This window comes from Vipera berus (genome assembly GCF_964194415.1).
Source record: "Vipera berus genome assembly, chromosome: 3".
Classification (NCBI taxonomy): Eukaryota; Metazoa; Chordata; class Lepidosauria; order Squamata; family Viperidae; genus Vipera; species Vipera berus.
In genome coordinates, this window is record NC_138204.1 from 145,237,893 (window position 1) to 145,262,227 (window position 24,335).

Consider the following 24,335-nt stretch of genomic DNA (forward strand, 5'->3'; position numbering starts at 1 on the left):
GCACACTATACTATAATTTGACTTAAGCTAAAAATTGGTTGCTAAAGATCTGCCTTCAAGACAGTGTTTTATTTAAAAATCTCAGATGTATAATACTACCATCACCAATAAGTGCTGACAGCATTAAGGTGTATAATTAAATCATAAAATGTAAGAAGAAATCCCATCAGTCATTGGTCCAAGCCTTTCTTCAGCACAAGAATTGATTAATCACTCAGTTATTCCCCCCCTCCCCCGCCTCAACAAATATATCTCTATTTGAAAAGATCCGGTGAAGGGGAGTCTGCTATTTTTCCAGATATACACTTGCATTATTTAATGTATTTTACCATCAGGCAATTTCACTCATCCTCAATCTCCTTGATTCTTGTCCAGCTTTTGATTTCAGTAGAGAACAAGTGTGTTCTGTCTTGTATGTGATAGCCTCTTAGATAGTATTTGACTTAAAACTACCCGTACACATTTTAGAATTATACATGCAAGGAAGTATTGTATTCAGTAAATGGCCAGATTCTCATAAACATTAAAAATAAATAGCTTTCAGTTGTTACTGAGCCAGCTGGCAGTTAAAAAATTATCTGTTGTCTTGATGAAAAAAACACTAACAACAAAACCCCTATGGTTATGAGAAAGGGGCAAAATATCTTTTTATTATTATATGTGTTAAAACTAGAAATTAAGTTTAATAATTACAAATGTATTAATAATGAAAAAATAATTGTTATTTTAAAGAATACATTTGGGATGCATTTGCCTTCAAGGGTAGCAGCGGATGGCCTGTTCTTGTCAAAATGCCATAACAGAATAGTTATGGTGGGATCTTGGAAATAAAATATAAAAATCTATCCCTGAAGGTAGTTTGCTCCTTGAACATTGCAGAATTTAGTGAGGTTTCCATATGCTTTGTTGTATTTAGTTTTGAGTATTTAATTGGGAACTTGAGGGAACTTTTCATTCTTTGCTTTCCCAAAGTTAGTGTCATTTTACCTCAAAACCCTCTTTCCTTGATTTTACTGACATTTTAGTGGAAGCATGTCTCCTGCTGAGGAATTGTTGGACAAAGGAAAAAGCAAAAAAAATATTGATGTCACTCACAGCCACCTCATTCCTGTTTGTTTTTTCTCATTGGATTTTTGGATTGAATGCTTCTCATAATGTCTTGGAGAACATATGTTATCTCATGAACTTTACAATGAGCAATGCAGAGCAACACTATACTGTGATCTAGAAAGAATTGCAGAATAAAATATATTCTTGTTTGTTTTACATTCATAAATCCTAATATCCTTTGTGAAGAAAGTAACTTTTCCCACTGAGGAAAAAAATGTAACAAAAACACCATATGTAACAACCAGAGTAAATGTACAAAAATAAGTTTCAGTCTACTCAATGGGGCTTACTCCAAGGCATCCAGTAAGGGAGGTATGTATAGACGTGTATGCCACAAGTCAAGCCCAAGACACCCAAGAAATGGTCACGCTTCTATTTTTCCTCTAGTGATACTTTAGTTACATTTATGGTTTACTGAGTGAAAGAGTTTCAGAATGTGGGTTTTGGACCACGTTCTTCCTTGGAGGTCTTTTTATTCTTTATTAAGCTTGCAATAAATAGTTAGTGGTATTTGTTGCAGATTAATGTCATATCTTGAGTAGATGTTCTATAATATTTCTTATTATCATGGATTGTTTTGCTTAAAAAGAGTATTTGGATATATTCAATTAGTCAATTGTTCCATTGTGAGTAGTCATATAAATTAGGGATGATCAGAGCTATTGCTTTGGGAAATGATATCAGATATGGGTTATATCAACCCTTAGAATCTTCTCAATGTTTCAACTTTGTTTTAAAATGTTGATATGTACCATGCACACAGTATATAATAAGTAATAACTAATAGCTAAAAGGGAACATGATTAATATTAACTTGTTTTATTTACTGGATTGATGAATCCATCAGAATGCAGTTTTTTGAAGGCTGTATCAAACCTCAGAGTATGTTTCTTTGTGAAGAGATTTTTTTTTGTCCTTCACATCTAGCTTTGTACCTCTTGCAGATGGTGCCTTATGAGTTGTACAGAAGCTATCCAGCAGGTGAAGTATGTAGCATATCTTGTGTGCCAATCCAATATCAGATGTCTGTGGGGAAAAATGTAATTACTTCTCAATAACACTGCAGGAATTTGAAACAGAACATTATACTGCTGTGCTTGGGATTTAACAAGGATGATATAGCAGGCTTTGTTGAATTTGGAAGAGTTCATGTAGCTCAGTTCAGCTAGCTGGAGATTTGAATGTGTATTGAACCATTCCAATAATAAAATGGGCATATTTAGTTTTTCAGCTGACTAGGCTGGAAAGCCAGGAAAGGAAGCATCTGCTGTAACAGGCTAAATTTGATTCAGTCATGCCATTGAGACAGTGGCCCTTCACATCTTACTGATGATGTTGTATTCAGGAATAAGGACGCTGAGCTTATCGATCAGATGGTCGGCAGTTTGGCAGGCTGAATCCCGAGTGCCGCAAAGCAGAGTGAGCGCCTGTTACTCATCCCAGCTTCTGCCAACCTAACAGTTCGAAAGCATGTAAAAATGCAAGTAGAAAAATAGGGACCACTACAGTGGGAAGGTAACAGCGTTCCATGCGCCTTTGGCGTCTAGTCATGCCGGCCACATGACCACGGAGACATCCTTGGACAAGCGCTGGCTCTTCGGCTTTGAAACGGAGATGAGCACCGGCCCCTAGAGTTGGAAATGACTAGCACACATGTGCGGGGGAACCTTTACCTTTACCTTTAGACCCAAATTATTGGAGTAGCAATTGTTTAATATACCAGGGAGGACATGGGAGAGGGGACCATTAAAAAAACCACAGGTAATCTTTTAATCCTCAATTTGTGACCACAGTTTTGGTCATAGGTTGAGTTGTTCCTAATTTCAACAATAATTTTTACAACAGTTATTAAGCAAATCTTTTTGGCTGTAAAACGAATCACTGCAGTTGTTAAGTGATTCACATAGTCATTAAGTGAATCCAGCTTCCTCAATGGGTAGGTTTTTTTGGAGAAAATTGGCCCAAAAGATTGCAATTTGTGACTGTGACCACAGGATACTGCAACCTAATTGTAAATGCGAGCCAGTTGCTAGGTGCACAAATTACAATCATGTGACTGCTAGGACAATTGTAAGTGTGATTACAAATCATACAGTAAGTCACTTTCTCTAAGGCTGTCATAACTTTTAGCCATCATTAAATGAGCATTCGTAAGTTGAGGACTACCTATATATTCTAGTTATTTCTAATGGAGACTCTCTGATAAGGTGTATTCATTATTGCAGGGATCTTCAAACTTGGCGCTTTTATGACTTATGGACTTCAACTCCCAGAATTCCTCAGCCAGACATGCTGTCTGAGGAATTCTGGGAGTTGAAGTCCTCAAGTCATAAAAGGGCCAAGTTTGAAGACCCCTACATTATTGGATAACTGTGACAGTTTAGTAATCTCATCAACACTTTTAACAGATTAAAAGGTAAACAATCCATTCCAAAAAATGTTCATGTTTAATACATTTTAGAGAGTTAATTATTTTATGGTCTATGTGGAAATGAAATGTGTGAAATAATGATTACAATAGCTGGGTTTCTGAAATTGTTGTTATGAATCCCAGGACAAAAAAAGTGATTTATAAATATCACTGCCATAACTATCTCTGCTTACAACTTCTAGTTCACTTGGCAAATATTTCTTCTTCTTTGGTTGACCATTGGCTTGATGTACAGTCATGCAAAAAAGCATTTGGGTAGAAGCAAAAGTTAGCAAATTACAGTTGTTTTCCCTCCTTAGTTCTGTGTTTAAATATATAACGTACCCGAAAGCTGAAAAATTATTACAGAAGCATGTAACACAAATCTTCTTTTTTAAAAAACCTATAGATAATCAGCATAGTACCATAGAATAATTCTGCTGAATTAGCTTTTGACCATCTGCTGCTTTTTGAAGTTTATAGTCTTCAGAGCAGCCCCAAATAGAGTGAATTACAGTTGCCCAAGGGTGACATGATGAGGGCATGAATTACTATACCCAGATTACCCAGTTTCAAGGAAGCCCTAATCTAGTGTGTCCCCTGAATCAGAGTTTTCCTGTTACTTGCTGTTCCAGATCATGAAGCTCCTCTTTCATTGTTTCTGTAAGGAATTTAGGCATTGCATTGAGAAGGTCTGAAATAACTGCTAAAGACTGACTTTGCAGAAAAGATGACACATTTTGGGGATTGAAGCAAACCTGAGAAAGAAATGTAATTCTACCTTGATTTTGTTTAATAAAACATCAGGCAGAGAGAAACATGGGGTTTCAAAATTCTGTTACCCATACCTTACAACAATTTATGTTTTATTCATTTGATTATTTATTACTACCTTTATTACTTTTATAAATAACTCAAGGCAGCAAACATCCAACACACCTTTCTCTTCCTGTTTTCCCAACAACAACCCTCTGAGCTCAGTTGGGCTGAGAGAGTGACTCACCCAATTTCACCTAGCTGGCTTTCATGCCTAAGGCGGGACATGAACTCACAGTTTCTTGCTTTCTAGTCTGGTGTTTGTATCACTAAACCAATCTGGGTCTCTTAATAATAAAATAAACAATTTAAAAGTAAATTAGTATTGTTGGAATCTGCAGTGTTAATTTCTTGACTTGGCCTATACAATATCAGAAGGACCTTGGAGATCTTCTAGTCCAACCCTCTGCTTTGTCAGGAAACCCTGTACCATTTCAGACAAATGGCTGTTCAGTCTCTTCTTAAAAACGTCCAGTGTTGGAGCATTCACCGCTTCTGGAGGCAGGTTTTTCCACTGATCAATTGTTCTCACTGTCAGGAAATTTCTCCTCAGTTCTAGGTTACTTCTCTCTTTGATTAGTTTCCATCCATTGCTTCTTGTCCTGCCTTCAGGTGCTTTGAAGAAAAGCTTGGCTCCCTCTTCTTAATGGCAGCCCCTGAGATATTGGAACACTGCTATCCTGTCAACCCTACTCCTTCTCTTTAAACTAGACAAACCCAATTCCAGCAACCGTTCTTGATATATTTTAGCCTCCAGTCCCCTATCTCAAAGGTCTGTCTAGTTTAGAGTCACATGATTTCTGAACAACAGCCACTCCATCATTCTGGAGTTCAGCTTGAGCCTAGTTCAGCCCATCTTGTCTCTGACAAACTACAGACCCTGAATATCTATGATATTCTCAGTCATCTAGGTCATGGTTGTCTCAAAGGTGCTTTTTTAAAAGGCAACTGGACTTTCTTTCTTTTTCCTTGAAGCGTTTCGCTTCTCATCCAGAAAACTTCATCAGTTTTGATAGGATGGTGGGGCGGATGGAAGGATCATATTTCTCTGAATCAGAGTGCAAATGAGTGTGGAAACTTCTTGGAACAGTGCTGAAAGAACTATGTTGCAGACAGGACATAGATGGTGTCTTATCTCTCCCTCTTTGTTGAGAGAGGCTGCTCAATTTTAACACAGATGGCCTCTTTTACTCTTTCAAACCAGTGGGCCTCTCTATCCAGAATCTATCCAGATACTGAAGCAGGATGTCCACTGCATCTTTTGTTTAGTCTAGAGCAGGAGTCCCCAACCCCCGGTCCATGGACCAGTACCAGACCACAGCGTGCCAGCAACTGGTCTGCACAAACAAGCGAAGCCCCATTTACAGGATGCAGGCAGCACACAAAACCACGCACCCTCCGGTCCACAGAAAAACCTCTCTCCACAGAACCAGTCCCTGGTCTAGAGTAGAGTTAAATAACAAGCTACCATTAGCATGCTGATGGTAACAAAGCCTAAACTAGTGAATGTCCTGGGCCATCGAGGTACCATCGTAGGCAATCAACAACAATTCAGTTTCTGCTCCATGCTCAAACCTGAAATTAAATTGGCAAGGATCTGACATTAACTTATTGCGGTGTGTTTGTATATTCATTCGTGTTCCATCAGTTCACCTCAATAATAAAATAACTCAAGGAGTCTTTTCCAATCATACTAAACTCATTTCCCTTATCTACTATAATTACAATCTTGGACTTACATCTAATTTCTCTCCATCTAATTTCTTCTTTTTGCCAGCCTTTTGCCCTTGCCCAGTTATAATCTGCCCACCTCTGTCACTTATAGCATACTTAGACTAGTGACAGTGCTAACTGTGAATGTTTATGGTCTCCCACTGTCCATTGCTCATAGTTACACCCACATACAGTGTGTTCGAAACATATGCATCATTTGATTTCTCCTTCTTATAATTTATCTCTATGCCTATATTTAAGTTACAGATGCATTTTTTTCATGTTTACATTTGTTGAGCTTGCATGTGCCTTAAAAGAAACATGTATTGTTTTAGGAAAGTCGGCATTTCTGATTGAAAACTTTCTGCCATATCCATTATGTGCATTCCAGTTTGTAGTCTTTGGAATAATTAATTTATCTTCATTCACAATCTGTGTGTTTGCGTAAGATGATCAAATATTGCCCTATTGTGTGACAATCCAATTACACGTGTTTCCCCGTTATTTATTAAAATGGACAGATTTCTGAAACCCACGGTTCTCCTGTGACATTAACTGCTGGATTTTTTATGAAGCACACCTTTTACATCTCTTTACTTGACTAATGAACAAATTAGAATCTAGCACAAAACCAGGCTTCTGAATGTAGAATTAAAGGTTTATGCAAGATTAAAAAGTGGAAGCAGTTTAAAGAAAAATGTATGCAAAGTAAGGTAATGGGAAATCAAATCAAGTAGACTGGTTAATTTATAGAGTCCTGGAAATTGTAAAGCGGGATAATAATGTAGATAAAAATTATAAGCAGAGCATTAGGCAAATCCCTTATAAATACTGTAATTAAGCTGGTTGGGAATGAAAAAATAAACTAATAGTGAACTGGCCCAGGTGGAGAGAAATGTGGGAAAAAGTTTCTCAAAGTATTCAGAGAAATGCTGACTTAATTAAATGTCAATAATTACAATAATAGCAATAGCTCTTAGACTTATATATTGCTCTGTAGTGCTTTACTCTCTGAGCAGTTTACAAATGTCAGCATATTGTCCCCAACAATCTGGGCCCTCATTTTACAAGCCCAGAAGGATGAGAAAGCTCGAACTCTAGACTGTGAGCAGAGTTAGCCTGTAATACTGCATTCTAACCACTGTGCTACCAATCTTGGAAATTATAATAGGAATTTCAAGAATCTGAATTTATCCCTACAGTGTTAGGGATAAAATTGGAGTAGTTTTTGCTTCCCTAGTTTTGTTAACATGTATGAGGCATCATAACATTATCCTTTTTAATGCTTTTCCATAATTCAACTATCTTTTTGACTCAGTTACATGCCTGTTTTTCCACATCATCACTTATTTTAATGTTACCCAAGTTATGTTTATTAAACTCATGTTAAAATATTACATTTAATATTTAATAGATTTAATATTTTAATATTATATTAAATTTAATATTATAGTAAGATCTGATTTCCTGAAGGTATGCATTTCACTCCATTCAAGTTTAGTTTTCCTTAATATTAAGGACTTTAGCAGTACACAGTGTAGGAAGAAAAGTCTTCTCATGGTTCCTCCAAGCGGGGAATAAACATGGCAACTGCTTTGGGAAGAAGGTTGTAGTTTATTGCAGAGGAAAGCCAGACAGAAAGATGGATCCAACAGAAAAAGAAGGACTGAGCACATGTGGGTAGTGGGTTTTTATACCCCCTGGACTCTATTGTCTGGAGTTATTTCCTGTTTCAAGCTTTGTATTTCCTTTGTCACGTATTCTGTCCTGAGCCTAGGTGTGCCCCTCTAGGATTCTTGCTGGTTGTACGTCCTATTATGTCCCCTGCTTCCCTGGGGCTGTGGCTAATGTTGACTCTAGAGATCTTTCTTCCTAATCCCAGTTTCCTGACAAGATTATCACATCTGCATTTCTATAGAGTTGGTTTCTGCTTGGGGGAGGGAGACTTAGGGCTATTAAGAAAAAATGGGCATGCTTTTCTGCCTCTTTAACTTCTTTTTAGGAAATGTATTTTCCTGCCCTTTTAATATTTCCTTCTCTGGGGAGCTGACTTCCCACAACAGTCACTTTATCTCAATGTTTTAGCTACTTCATTGTCTGAGTTTACCATGCTGCTGGGGTATTAAGTCAAAAATAGTTAATCTACCTGTGCTTTCCTCTACCTCTGAAAGAAGAAGTGGTCAAAAAGACAGATAAGGAATTTCTGAGATTCAACATGCTTGGCAGAATTTGTCTCCCAATAGATATCCAGGTAATTTAAGTCTCCCATCATGATTACTTCATATCTCTTTAAAAGCCTGTGATTTCCATCTTCCATACTGAGCAGGTTATAACGGACACCGGTATGGCTTTTGTTCATTCTTGCACATATTTTAACAAAGATAGTTTATATAGTATTGGCAGGTTAATTCATTTGGATTTCTGAGAAGGTATTATGGAAACATACAGTGTACGCCCGCCCTTTTTATTGCTTTTGTTCCTTTGAACAATTTGTTTCTTTCCATTGCTGTGTTCTGAGTCTCAGTTACACTTATTAAGTCATATTCTTTATCAAAGAATGCAAATTAATCTTGTTTATTACCAATTCTCTGAGCATTAGCAAATAGACATAAAGTGTCACATTTCATTGGGAAGCCCCCAGCCTGCCAAGGAGAAGGGATCAAGCATGGAGCTAGCCCAGTGGTGGGATTCAAATATGTGAACAACCAGTTCTCTGTGTGGATGCTGCTTCCGGAAGTCCGTTCTGGGCACAGGCAACAAAAAAATAGCTACCGGTTCTGCTGAAGTAGTGTGAACTGTCTGAATCCCACCACTGAGCTAGCCTGAAGTCATTGCACAACTGCAAAAGAGCTAGGACTCACACACACACACACACACACACACACACACACACACAGACAGAGACAAAGATGTATCCCGTCCTGCAAGTTCTTTGAAGTCTTAAGTAATTGTTCCTAGGAGTAGGAGATTTCTGTATTATAGGCACAACATAATAAAGTAGTTACCTTGAACCCTGTACACGTGGGGTCTGGTTGTTTGTGCCTGACAAATTCCTGAGATTTCCTCCAATAGTTTCAAAAACCACGGTGATAGTTGTAGCTGCTCTTAACAGTATCATTTGGATCCAAATAGATTAGTACAACAGATTTTATTTTCCTGGGCTCCAGGTTCACCGTAGACGGGGACTGCAGCCAAGAAATTAAAAGACACTTGCTCTTGGGGAGGAAAGCCATGGCAAATCTAGACAGCACACTAAAAAGCAGAGAAATCACCCTGCCAACAAAAGTGCATATAGTCAAGACTATGGTCTTCCCAGTTGCAATGTATGGCAGTGAAAGTTGGACCATAAGGAAGGCTGAGCACCAAAGAATTGAGGCCTTTGAACTATGGTGCTGGAGAAGACTCCTGCGAGTCCCTTGGACTGCAAGGCGATCAAACCGGTCAGTCCTAGAGGAGATCAACCCTGACTGCTCTTTAGAAGGCCAGATCCTGAAGTTGAAACTCAAATACTTTGGCCACCTAATGAGAAGGAAGGAGTCACTGGAGAAGAGCCTAATGCTGGGAAAGGTTGAGGGCAAGAGAAGAAGGGGACGACAGAGAATGAGGTGGTTGGATGGAGTCACTGAAGCAGTATGTGTGAGCTTAAATGGACTCCAGAAGATGTTAGAGGACAGGAAGGCCTGGAGGAACATTGTCCATGGGGTCGTGATGGGTCGGACACGACCTCGCAACTAACAACAACAAGATTAGTACAAAAAGGGTAATTATTAATGAAGTTGATAAATCTTGGAAGTTGTTCTATTGCATTTATAATCTATGCTCCTAGTAGACAATACACTTCATAAATCAATGATTTTGAACAATAGATGTTTGCTTCTGTTCCAGTACATTACCAATAACAGGCAGTCCTTGAGTTACACCCATAATGGAGCCTGTCCATTTTAGTTATAGGTTGTAATGGTCATAAAACAGGGTAGTCACATGACTTTTTTTCTTGCAGCTGTTAAGCAGGTGCAGCAGTCATAAAATGAATGCCACCGTTCTTAAGTGAAAACTGTGGTTATTAAGCCAACCCATTGTTTGTTTTGGCACAGTTTTGCCAAAATCGTGAAGTAAGTATCAGTTTTTGATGAAACTGTAATAAAATGCAATCTTTTATGACTGTAGGGCACTGTAAATTCAGTCATGTTGCCAAATGCTTGAAGTGCAATCACACGACCATGAGTGTGGACAACTATAGGAACTAAGATCCAGTTTATAAATACACTTTTTCAACTAGGTTCTAATTTCAAACAGTTGCTGAGGTCACAAATTGAAGACTTAAACTATGCTAGCTAATTAAATTGAGGACTAACTGTCTTATGACTCCTTGTTTCTAGCTGCATCCCCTCGGGTCTTCAGGAGTCAGCCCTCCTGTCTTTTGTTCAGAAGTATCTTTTGTTTCCCTCCCCTGAAGCCTCATAACTTGTTTCTTTGATGAGGGATGAAAGTATATTTTTAGTTCTAATGTCAACTCTTTGAGGTAGGCCCAGTCAGGATACAGATGCCACAAGAAATCTATTCTACTTTATTGATTTGGCTACAATAGTATCTTGAAACCCTGGCTGTATTTACCCTTCCTTTCCTCTTATACCAAAGAAATTAAGGTTTGTTTTTTTCCTCACATTGTCATTTTTTCCTAAACTGAATTCATGTTTTCCTAACAGTTCTTGTGGTATCTTTTCCAGTATCATCTCTATGTTTCAAATGTGCATTTTGTTTCTGATTTCCTCTCATTTACTTGGCTCTATATATCTTTGTTGTTGTTAGTTGCGAAGTCGTGTCCGACCCATCACGACCCCATGGACAACGTTCCTCCAGGCCTTCCTGTCCTGTACCATCTTCTGGAGTCCATTTAAGCTCACACCTACTGCTTCAGTGACTCCATCCAGCCACCTCATTCTCTGTCATCCCCTTCTTCTCTTGCAATCAATCTTTCCCAGCATTAGGCTCATCTCCAGTGAGTCCTTCCTTCTCATTAGGTGGTCAAAGTATTTGAGTTTCAACTTCAGGATCTGGCCTTCTAAAGAGCAGTCAGGGTTGATCTCCTCTAGGACTGACCGGTTTGATCGCCTTGCAGTCCAAGGGACTCACAGGAGTCTTCTCCAGCACCATAGTTCTTTGGCACTCAGCCTTTCTTATGGTCCAATTTTCACAGCCGTACATTGCAACTGGGAAGACCATAGCCTTGACTATACACACTTTTGTTGGCAGGGTGATTTCTCTGCTTTTTATTGTGCTGTCCAGATTTGCCCTGGCTTTCCTCCCCAGGAGCAAGCGTCTTTTAATTTCTTAGCTGCAGTCCCCATCTGCAGTGATATATATCTACCGTAGGTTTATAAGCCATTCTAATCATTCTGAGTCTCTTGCGTACTTAAATTCAGTTATAGAGTTTAATTTTCTTTAATTACAAAACAATAACAATAGCATCAATTAACCCAACTGCCAAATTGGGTTAAACAACTCATAGTCAAAAGCAAAAACATTCTTCCTGTAAGTGGGACTATATGCAGCACTACCAGAGGCTTGCTGGAAAAAAAAACCCATTGTAATTGGTTTTCAAAAATCCAAGAAAGTTGGGCCAATCTCAACTTTGGAAGAAAGGGTAGGGATTTAGGGGGACCCTTCCCTTCCAGATTTTTTCCTTACAAGGGAAGGAGATGGAGAGATGATGCAGTCCTGAACAAACCTGCATTCTGAATCTTGTAGTAATTTAAGTAACCCTTGACACCTCTTTGCACTCAAAAGCCAACTGAGGGCTAATGTTCTCAGAGTGGTGGTGTTACATGGGCAAAGCCCTCTAGGAATGAGATGGCCAGTCTCTAAATTTGATGTATAAATAACAAATAATATAAATAAAAACCATCCATGTCCCTAACTCCTCAAGCTGCTATATTCTGACCAGATAAAACTTTCGCATGGTTTTCTGGGTAGACCACATTGTAATTAGCCATGATGAACAAGGGTACTAGAGGACCAACAATGCCTAAATTTTTCCCATCTCATTTTTGGGTCACAACAGCTAAGCTCAATCTGACACAGTTAGTTTGGATAGTGCAGCACCTTCACCTTCTCTTTTCTAATGATACGGACACAGAACCATGCAAAGAAATGATTGAATTCCTTGGTCTCCCTTTGCTGGAAGAATAGTGAAGATGCTTCCTTTTTTTGGACAAGTTTTCTTTAGTAACTTATACATATCTTATTCCCTGAATATTTATGGTTGTGATTTCTGTAGTGCTGTTTTCTGAATTTGGCCAAGTATAAGTTTTATTTGTATATTAATTTTTTACTACTTGGGTGTTTCTTTGGTTAATAAATTTAATACGTCTTGTTCAAGCTGTTTGGTCTAATGGTTAGGGCACCAGGCTAGAAACCAGGAGATTGGGAGTTCTAGTCCTACCTTAGATATGAAAGCCAGCTAAGTCATTTTGGGTCAATCACTCTCTCTTAGCCCAGCCCACCTCACAGGGTTGTTGTTGTGGAGAAATAGGAGGAAGAATAAGGATTAGGTATGTCTGCTATCTTGAGGTATTTATAAAGTAATAAATCTGGGATAAAGGTCAAATAAATAAATAAATTTTACACCATAAGCAATTCAGAAATCAGTATTTCATCTAGTTATAGTCACTTCTGATGCACTTCATCAAAAAAATTAATTGAATAATTCAGTAAATATCTGCAGTTCACCACATCTTTCCAGTGCATTTACATGAACCAAAAGAACTACGCCCAAAAGATCATCAGGTATGAATTTTGATATATGCCTCATATAATTTTTTATTTGGGAGGGCCTTCTTCCATGAACTGATAACATATTTAATTATTTTGTAATAACAATGATGTGTACAACTGCGATATTGCAGCTATAGAAAATTACAAATAGCACTGATTATGGAAATCCATACTACTGTGAATCACAGGAAAGATTTCCCTCCATTTCTTGTCCTTTTGGAATAATTCATTAGCTAAATGCTTCATGTACCATCACTTATAAGAATCTTTAGCTCTCAAGGCACTCAGAACCTTTTTTGAAAAACAAGTTAATGCAGAGCCTTTTAAAATAACCTTTATTACAATAATGGAAGAAATGTTCCCTAGCACAAAACAAGGTATCAATAAAAAATTAGTTTCTTGGAACCCAAAAGACTTCTTGCCTTAGAGTGTATATTCATATAATCGGTATAAGCATGAACCAGTATCTGCCTTTTCTTTGAATTATAAATCAATTATGACAGATGTATCATCTATATATTCACAAATCAGCAGCATTTCAGTTTACAAAGAATATTATTGGGGCTTAAGAAATAACATTGTTATTAATAATTTGAAGATCTCAGTGGAAGGTATCGCTTGTGAATAAACTAATAATATACGTACCATTACATCTAAAGTATATCTCAAAGCATGACTCCTAGCTATATTAATGCAGTCTCCCAAATTCCCAAAACTGCATTGCCAAAATTTGGCAATGGAGCACCACATTTTAGTAATATATTCAAAACATTTTTTCCTTCAAGTAGAATCTAAAAGAGGTGCATATCCAGAGTTCTGAAAAAAAGAGTTACGTTTCAAATCTTTCATTTCCATGCCATTGCAGTTAATATTTCAGAATTGTCCATATTTTAAACCCAGAGGAAATGAACAAATGAGTAACTGGAGAAGGATTTATGCAGCATTTATTTTACAGTCCTACAGATTCAGACATGTGCCCTAAGGATGATAGGATGTATAAGGATTTCTCCTTTTGAGAATGACCTCAAAGGGAGAAAACCAATATTGGATGTTTCCTTCAAACAGAGCAGCTCTCTCTAATGTCAGCGAAATTCAATGTTGGGCAAGCTCTAACAATCACCCCTTCTCTTTGAACTGGCACAGAATTTAGACAGCTAAAATTAATATTAGTCTCCTCCTACTGATTGCAGTAGGATAGGGGGGAAAAGTGCCTAACAATTAAAAGACACAAACTTTTATTCTTTCTAACTTCCATTCTACTGAGAAATCCAGAACTGAACCGAATATGTAGGAGTCCCTCATAACAGAGTGTTAGAAAAACAGGCAGATTTCGAAGGACAAAACTGCCATGAAATGCAATAATAAAGCATTTATAAAAGAATTTTTTCAGTCACATGTATGGCTATACATTATTACCGGCCCCCAGAAAGCCACGCTATCTGGTAGCTACAGAGAAAATTATTTATATATTTATTCACTCTGCTGTGCACTATTTAGTGACTTGTTCACATAATGCCTTTCTTTTGGTTTAGAGATCTGCTCAGTTATAACTCTTAATACATTGCAACTCCTACAAAATTACTATTGTAATCAGTGACGAACTGAAGGCAGCTTCGCTAAAAGCAGAGCTGACCATCATAGCAGAACAAAGAGCCAGTGAGTAGAACAGGTCTTTGTAATTCCTCTCCAGACAAGGAGAGAACTTGAGATTGACTACAAGTACTCCAGACAGTTGCTCCTCACAAGGAGTCTACAAGACAGTTTTCAGCAGGTTTAGGGCTCTGGATGATGAGGAGAATACTCAATTTTGCTCAAAACACAATTGGCGCCCTCAAAAGGACACTGGGTTCACATAGTTCCTTTTCTAATCGGGTTTTTTTCAATCCTTAGCAAAGAAGGTTTTAAATGCAAGTTTAAGAATATATTTTTTAAAAAAGGTTTTTAAATAACCAGCAAGACTGTAACTACCACTTGGATTTTGGAAAGTTACAAATAGACTAAGAATCCAGATAGTTTTGAAATAATATTTTGGAATTAATTTTAAGAATCCTTTCTGTGGGAAAATAGTTGTCTTGAATTCTTAAAAAATATGATAGGATGGGACTTTTGAAGTTGGACACTAGAGGGAACTAGAAGGAACTAAAATTTACAATTAAAGGAGAAAAATACTTACATTTGACTTATTAATATAGAATGGAGCAAAATATTTTAACCATGCACGTTGAAGGATATTTTTGAACAATGGACCAAGAAGTTAATTTCAAGAGTGTCTGCCTCTACTGATAAATTGTGTTTAAAAGATGTTGTGGAAGAGGAACAAGTTTTACTGGATAAGATTGGGAATGATTTGAAAGTGGATATAAAAATGAGAGGCTACAAGAATGCTATGGGAAAAGATGCTACATTAGCCATACAAAAGAAAGTGATGGATGACTTAATAATTAAAAGGGATACACCCAATAACAAACCAAGAGAGTGACCTGGATAATTGTGTTACACTAAATTTACAAAAGATGCTTGTTAAAGCTTTGTGTTGTGATTCAGGGTCAGCCTGTGGGTTCGGCAGTTGGGTCGGATGACTCAGAGGAGGAGGGGGGTGTTGAAGACCTTGCTGAGGGGGTTGAAGATCTTGCTGATGAGAGCCCTCAGCCAGGCCCCTCCCACTTGGTCACCACGGAGACCCAGCTGTGTGAGCCTGACAGCGTGGATGAAGATGACCCACAGCTGGCCCTGTTCAAGAACGCCCGACGCAGGAGGCAGTCAATTAGGAGTAAACAGAGGAAGGCAATGGGGCTCCTCGGAAGGAGGCAGAGAGAAGCCACGCCCTGAACTCTGTATAAGGGGAATGTGTGGGAGGGCTGGTTTGCTGAAGGCAACCACTTGGATAGTTCCTGTTTCTTAAAGCTCCTGTTTCTTGGTTTGTCTTGTTCCGTTTGTTTTTGTAGCAATAAATTTGGCAGGCGTAATTCCAGCCTCTTGCCTTCTTGTAAAAGGGGTTGTCCCTGCCTTTTCTGCAGGGCCGGTAGCAGGCTGGTACAGAACACTTTGAAGAATTTTGTAAAAAGAGACAGAGGAAAAAAATGAAAAGAAATCAAGTATGTATGAAGTATGTAAACTGAGAAAGCTACATATTTTAACAATTAAAAAAAAACGTTGCATGTCAACTATTTTGGGCGTACAAACCTTATGAGGGGTCCTTGGTGCTCTCTGAGCTTGGTTGCTTTTTTGCAGACGTTTCATTATCCAAGCTAGGTAGCATTATCAGTGTTGGCAACCAAGCTGTGAGAGCACCACGAATTCCTCATTTCAACCTTCCAACTACAAATATTCTTTATTGTTACAAACAATATACAAATCCTTAATGCCAGAACATACAAGATAATAATATTGCAATAATTTTATTACTCAAAACAAAACAAAGAAAACTATAGCAGTAGCTTTTTACTTTTATTCTGTTTTATTCTTTGTAACTTCATTTTAATACAGACTCCAACATTGACTTGTGCTTCTTATATAATCACCAGATTGCATAACCTAATTGTGTCTGAAGTGCTCATGAAAAATGAGACATCACTTTAAAATTGGTTAATAATTCAGTGGTGCTATTTGGATGGGAAAAAAACTTTTAACTATTTGAAGCAGCTTATAAGTTTTATTGATTTTTTAAAAATGTGACATGGGTAATAAATGTATGAGGTCCACCTTTCAAGTGGAACAAAGTTTTTTTTTGCCAGTAAAAACAGACATATGAGGTTATTTGACCTTTTTTTTTAATCTTACAATTGTTTTTTAAGCATTTGGTCCCAGGTAAGATATAGTTGCATGAAACCAACCATGCTAGTTTATATGAAACTAAACATTGGTCCTTTTGGTTTTGAAGGGTCATTTTAAAAGTCACACTAAAAGCCCCTAACCCAAACATGCTTTTCTACAAACACTTAAACTTTCACCTCAGCCATAAAAACATTTAGAAGGTGAAGAAAAGCTGATAGGCTGTGAAAACACTATGAGAGGCAAGTAGAGTTCTTTGAAAGCAAAAGAAACTAACTCCCTAGAAAGAATTTATTTTTACGACATGCTGGGTCTTTGTTCTTTCAAACTCAATGTCTTGGTTCTCCTGGCCCATTATTTATAGTTAGCCCTCATCTGCTCTGAGTGCTTGCTTGCAGATAGGAGACAGAAAGGTTAATGGGGGGTGGGGAGTTACACAAGAGTTATTGAAAAGGAGAGTGGGATTGTGCATTTCATACACCGATCCTCAAGAACGTGGCTTGTGTAAGACACACAAGCCAAGTTGGGTAGTGTGGGTCAGCACACAAATAGAAACTCTTTCAAAGTCCATTAGTATAAACTTTTACCATAGTCCAGAGCAAAATAAGTTTGTCAAAAACAACAGGATTAAAAAAAACATGAGAATGCTGGAGCCCATATAGCCTATATTTTTGGGTAGATTTAACTAAGTGGTGGGTGCAATTTGAAGCAGCTTTTTTTCAGATATCATCTCACGTGGGTTTCATTATGCCAGAAGAGGAAAGGGTTACATTTGCTGGGGCTAAGATGGTGGGATGGGATCTTTCAACCTTAAGCATGGGTAATGAACAAGTCATCAAGTACACTTGGGAAAGGTATTTGAGTGCTGAGGAACACAAGGAACTCTGCTGGTGCTGAAGCCGCTTAGTGTAAGGAGGCAGAATCTAGATACTAGACACAAGGAGAGGGAAGCAAACATCAAGTTGTCAATGTTTCTGTGTCTACCTCACCTTTGCCTCCCCAAAATTCCAAAGACCTCAGTTATTTTGTATACACATTTTCCAGACAAAGCATTGACATTGCAAAAGTTAAAATCAAATTAAGCAAAAACCTAACTTTTCCCCAAGGCCTTGTGTAAGCAGACCATTTAATGCAAATATTTATTTGCCCCAGAGCCTAAGTATTTGTATAAGTTTAACGTATCTTTTGCACAATTAGACCTATCTTTCCTATTTTTTTCCCTTTCCAAAATTTGATTGCCCACAAACATGTCCACTCTAAGGGAAGATGTAGACAATGTCTTCCATCTTGCCCTGCCAGCTGAGGTAGTCTCAACTAAGAGTGGTCTTTGTGTCACTCAAATACTTGATTGTGCAAGTTACTCTGTCACGCAAGACTCAACTCGTCCACCCAGATACCTTGGCTTTATTCCATGCACCCGTACTAATGTGTAGGTGACAATCTAGCTTATTTCAGTATTCACAGAGAAGAACTAATTAGGATCCCCCCTTTTTATGTGCTATCACCATGGTTTTCTGGGACAGCAACCAGAACATTCCCATTAGATACAAATGGAATTTTGCCCCTTTTTCCTTCAATAAGTATATTGGCTTCTTGCAAATATACCTGTACATTCATATTGTATATCACATTACTGAATGCCATGTAGAATGCCAAAAATAACATTACTAAATACAGTAAATCCTCAAAGAACTGTATTTTTACTTGCTTCCAGAAGATCATGTGACTTATGAAAATAATCTTGAAATAATACCTGATTACATATTGAATATCATACATCATTGTTGCATGGCCCCAAGACAGCAAAATACAGTTTTAGGATGCATCAAGGGAAATAAGAGTTTTCAAGTCACAAGAGGTAAAAGTCTATTCATTGAAACCCCAACTTACATATTGTGGCCAGATCTTGGCATTGTGCTTTCAGAAGGTCCTAGTCAGGTTAGAACAGACAATAGCAACAAGGCTGTTCAAACTAGAAACTCAATCCTGTGACTTAGAAAGAACTGGGAAAACCCTGAGAGAAGAAAACTGAAGGGCGATATGATATATTCTATAAGGGGATGCGGTGGCTCAGTGGTTTAGGATGCTGAGCTTGTCGATCAGAAGGTCAGCAGTTTGGTGGGTCAAATCCCGAGTGCCGCGTAACAGAGTGAGCGCCTGTTACTCGTCCCAGCTTCTGCCAACCTAGCAGTTTGAAAGCATGTAAAAATGCAAGTAGAAAAATAGGGACCACTATGGTGGGAAGGTAACAGCGTTCTGTGCACCTTTGGCGTCTAGTCATGCCGGCCACATGACCACGGAGACGTCCTCGGACAAGCGCTGGCTCTTCAGCTTTGAAACGGAGATGAGCACCGGCCCCTAGAGTTGGAAACGACTAGCACGCATGTGCGGGGGAACCTTTACCTTAACCTTATAAGCACTTAGAAGGATATAACAAAGAAGATTGCTGTGGGCTGATTTTTACTGTCCAAGAGGACAAGACATAGAAATAATGGATTTAAGTTGCAAGAAGGAAGATTCCAGTTGAATAGTAGTAATAATAATAGTAATAATTTCATAACTATAAATAACAGTAGTTTGATGTTAGAAGAAGAACCTAGAGAGATGTTGTTCTCCTCTTTATTCGAAGTATACAAGCAGTCAGTACCCATCTGGTGTAATTACTTTAATCGTAAAGCTTGTTAGTAGTTAAACCAATGCCCTAGAAAACATTTTCCTTGGCCATATAATGCTGGGCAAGGTTGGTAGTAAGACGAATATTTCTGCCATTAACTAATGCAAAATTACCTTTGAGTAATTTTCCATGTTTCCAGTTTCATATACTTCACTTCTGAGCTGCTTTGCATTTTTTTCCTTGTACTCTGCTACCTAAGATCCCATCTGTTATTTAGTCCTAAACCTTTCAGTTTTGCCCACATATGCAGGAGTAGGTTTAGAATTTCTTATTTGGTAGAATTTTCCAATTTGCCAGTGGCATCTGCCCTTTGCTTTATGCTGTCTTCATCCCATCCAAGAATGTTGCTGTACCATGCCTGCAGTATTTACAGTGAAAGTAGTAGTTTTGCTGTAGCAATTTTGCCTGGAAATATTAGAGAATGCCTGCCAAATTGCACTTTAACCAATAATATTTGGACACCACCTGTTAAAAATATCAGACAGGTACAATTATTCAGAAAAGTGCCTGTTGAATAGCAGCTGCTCAGTTAACTGTACACATTGTGTGAAAGCTCTGACTCATTGCAAAGTGAGGTTAATCTCTAGTTCCATCTCTCTGATGCTAACATAAACAATGAAGCAGGGATTTGTGAAGACACAGATCCTGTAAGTTATAATGGAGTAGCTGTAATTCTTGGTGATTTATATACTATCCCACAAGGTTGCTGAAAGATGCTACAGATTTTTCCATCTTTTTTTCTCCACGTATATCATTTTCACATCAGAAAAATTGACCTAATTCAGTAGTAAATCTCATTACCCTTGGTAATTAACCAAGAAACATTTCATGTTGTTTGCTTTTCAAACTGACAGAAAGAGAACATTCTTAAGTTACCAGCCTGCCTCACCTCATTTCCTCCTGATTTTTGAAATGCCAGCAGCTGTTGGAATATCCATGCAATAACTATTTCATTTTTGTTTTCACTTTATTCGTTAAGATTGCTGTTGAAGCAAAAGCTGATGGAAGCAAAATATCCAGAAAACATATGTAGGGACAGCTTATATATCAGTCACAGGAGAGCCAGTTTGGTGTAAATGGTTAAGGCACCAGGCTTGAAATCCACGAATCCTAGTCCCATGTAAGCATGAGGCCAGCTGGTGACCTTGGGCCAGTCACTCTCTTGGCCCTAGGAAGAAGGCAGTGGAAAGCCACTTCCAAAATTATAAAAACATTTAGGCAAAAATAATAAATTCTTAGATATATTGACTTCTGTCAAGGAAACAAGTGTCTTTAATATTTTTAATATTTTATCTATCAAATGTGTATAGCTGCCATCTTACAAACATGATTCCCCCCCCCCCTTTTTCCACTATGGTATGACCGTAGCAACTGGATGGAGAGCGTTTTTCTTCTGTAAGTTAAGATTACCCAAATTTAGGATATGAAACAGTGCATTTTATATTTAAAATTACATCTCCAGGTATTGTGCAGAGATACAAGGCAAAATATTTGAAGGGTTTTTCAAGGCCTTTGGCATACGCAAAGTACCCTTTTGTGTTGCTGAAGTAGTCTCAACCTCTGGAAAGCTTGGCCTGGCTTCTTGAAGGCTTTCTCAGCTTATCTGGGAACTGACTGAAAATATTTCCACTGGAACTGCAAGCCAAATCAAGCAGCTGTGCATTCACACATACAAAGACAATGTGAGACATTGTTCCAAGCCTTCCAGAGAACCCAGTATCCTCAGCACTTTGCCGAAGGAGGCTTTTAAAGTGTACACAGATATGTTTGTGTGTATCTTTGTGTGTGTCTTTTATAGTGCACAGTATAATTCATAAGTATGCTGTCATGTATAGATACCTCCAATTTTACAGTATTAGAACTCAGTTTCTGGGAAATCAATGTCTGAATGGGTTTTGGCTGAAAGCAAATATGGAATCCTTATAATCAGCTACTGATTCTATGTATGCATCCAGTTATTATTCTATGCAAACGCATCTAAGTATATATTATATTTATTTGAAGACAAATAGACAAGAACAATTTCTTAGTATTTTACTCCATCTCCAATTCAGCAAGGCCAAAATTGGAGACTCTTCCAATAACTTAAACTATAGAATGAGAAGGGTTTTTTATTATTACTGTGACTTGCAAATATATTTTATTAATAATGATGAATGTAGATCTTTCCCTGTTTTTTTTCTCTGGATAGATTAAACATAGACAGCCACCAATTCCTTTCACATAATGTGATAAAAAAGAAATAAACTCACAGAAATATGCTCAGGAACTAAATGCTCACCGCCTAAACAAATAAGCTGTCTTTTGCTCATGAATCCTTATTTACCGGCAGAGGGTGCCATGATCCTCCTGTATCACAAGTTGGCCTGCATGCCAATGAATAAATGTAATTGACAGAGGGGAGTCACAGGGGTGACTGGAACCCCGGTCGTCCAGCTCCCCAGACAGCAGTGACGACAGCTGAGCTAAAGGAGCAATCTGTTCAGCGGGAACAGACACCAGTCCTCTAATTTATGCCTGTTTGCTTCTAATTCTGCAAGGAGGCCAAGTTTCAAAAAGCTCTGCCATTATTGCAGGAATCCTCCTTGCTGCCTTGTGTTCCCCTCGTCATTTGGGCTCACAGAGGAATCAGGAAACGCTTTTTTCCCATCATTTAAAACGTTAATGGGGGAAATCCTACAAAAAAAAAGCGTTCTTCCTCTTCTTCGTCTTTCTTTCTTTTTGTAAAGTGATCTTGTTCGTTGGCATTATGCGGTGATTAGAATGGGGCTTCGATCAGATGGAGGATTCCCCGAGGCCAGGTCTTGTCCCACCAGCGCATGTTGCCTGTCGTCTGACGCCGGGGGAGGCTGAGAATAGAGGAAAGCTGCAGTCTGGTGCAGCAGATGAGCCCCAGCGGTTGCCATGGAGATCTCTAATACAGCTGAAGCTCAAAGAAAGGGCACGAGCTGAAGCACCCGGAGCTCCCTGGCAGATGAAGGAGGGACCAGCTGAATACAGAACAGGCCCTCAGCAAAGTTGTCCCAGATGGAGTTTTAATTTCTTCCTCTTCTGTTCTCAGCTTCCCTCCCCCACTACAAACCCTCAGCTTGGGTTTCCTGAGAAATCAAAGGGCCTGGGGAGGAGAGACAACTGTGCTGTCACTATATGGAAGTCGCTCCTCCTGTCTGAAAGAACTGGGCACGTGCTTATAAGATATTAATGGAAGGATAATGGCCCTAGAGGGGAGGGAATGGTGGCCTTTATGAAGGCGTGATCTCCTCTCGCCAGCGGGGTTTACTGAGGGCCAGGGGATTTGTCGGCAGCATATGCGCTCCTGTTAATGATTGAAAAATTACCACAACAATTAGTCATGGATCACTGAAGGGAAAGCCCCCGAGCACTGCGGACAATGTGATTAAACCCATGTATGTGACAATTAACTCTCCTGAAGGTTTATCCACCACAGAGGGCCATTTCTTCTAGGAGAGAGGCAAAAAAAAAAAAGTGACAGGCAGAAATAATTCAGCAGAATGGAAGTGATACAGCTGGCAATATGCATTTTAATCTGACACGGAATTAATCACACTTAAATTAATCCCGTTCTTACTGCACCAGTGCTGTTGTTCCCTTATTTATATATCCGCCACCACCGCTGCCACCATCCCATTCTGCATATGCTGCTGAGGCATGACTGATTCCATTCCTGCCCAATCCATGTTTTTTGAAATTTAGAAAGCAAATCCTTCCATTGCGCCATGTTTTTACGTGAGCTAGGGAGCAATTATCTCATAAAATCTGAGTAGGCACCAGATGTAGCACATCTTGAATTCCCTGAGGTATCACAGTTGAGTAACCTACAGCAAATATTTTTACCCAATCTGCTGCCCATAGGAGACAGAGACAAGAGAGAGAGAGATCAATTTTGTCTCCCCATATATAATTGTGGGGAGGTAGTTGTACTATAAATGTGGCATGCAAACAGTTCCTGTTTCATAAAATAACTCTTTTCTTTTGTACCAAAGTTGGATCTAAGAGTACTTATAAACTTAAAACAGGAACAATGGCATATAATAAAAATAACTGACAGGTAGAATTGGAGCATCAGTCCTAGTGCATGTGATAAATAATATAATGGCCATGTTTGGCTTCTGGTTTGAGGGAATGGTGTTGTTTCTACTTACATACACTCAATGTAATATTAGTTATATAAATGGTATCCTGCTTCTTAGCCTAAAGCTTTATGAAAATGCTTGTAATAGAGATAGTGTTACAACTGGCTTCTGGATTGCAGGAGCAAATTCCATCTGAAAACTGTGCCCAATAATGCCAGTAGTCACAGTAGTTTCAAAAGTTTCAGTTGGTAACAATGAAAAGTTCCCCATTCTGGCCAATTTTTTTTAACCATAATTATCCAAAAATCTCGTGCCAGTTTCTATTAAGAAAAATAAAATAACTTGTTTCTTACTCATTCAGTTTGGACCAGGAGTTTTCCAGCAACCCAAGTGTGCAGGAATTTTTCTAAATAAGATTGTTGTATGATTCTGCTTAATTCTTCAAAATGCTACTTGGTTTTTGGGGGCTGGTTTGTTTTTTTTCTGCAGCATTTTTTCCCCATCTGTTCCTTCATAGCTGCAGAGGGTTTCTGTGATGATGTCACAACTACACACTTCATGGTTTAATTCTGTTACGATTTGTTCCAGTTCCCATATTGCATGCAGAGAGCTTTGAATTTGGCTGGATTTGCTGCATGGGACATTGCTGTCAAAAGAAATCGGGAGTCCCACTGATTTTGCTGAACAGTATCCTACGGCAGTCCCACTTATGTTTCTGTCACTTTTGAGATACTGACTTAGTATTTAATTATAGGGGATGACTATGTTGTTTCTATTGTCAGTTTAAACTTATTTGAGTGAGAATCGCCTCTTTCGGCTTGATGTATTTGAAGTGTGATGTTTGGTATTGAGCTGCATCAGATTGCCAGTCGTTCCATTTGAATCCCCTTTAAATGCAATCTGTCTTTTCAGCAGCTGCCTAGCTGAATCTGAGTTGTTATATGTTCCTTTGTTATATACATCTTCATGCCTG

General features: G+C 38.5%; 1 protein-coding gene across 10 annotated transcripts in view; it reads left to right on the forward strand.

Annotated features, from left to right (window-relative positions):
• Positions 1-24,335, forward strand: part of FARS2 (phenylalanyl-tRNA synthetase 2, mitochondrial) — a 224,925-nt gene that overhangs the window by 80,106 nt on the left and 120,484 nt on the right. The window lies entirely within an intron of this gene.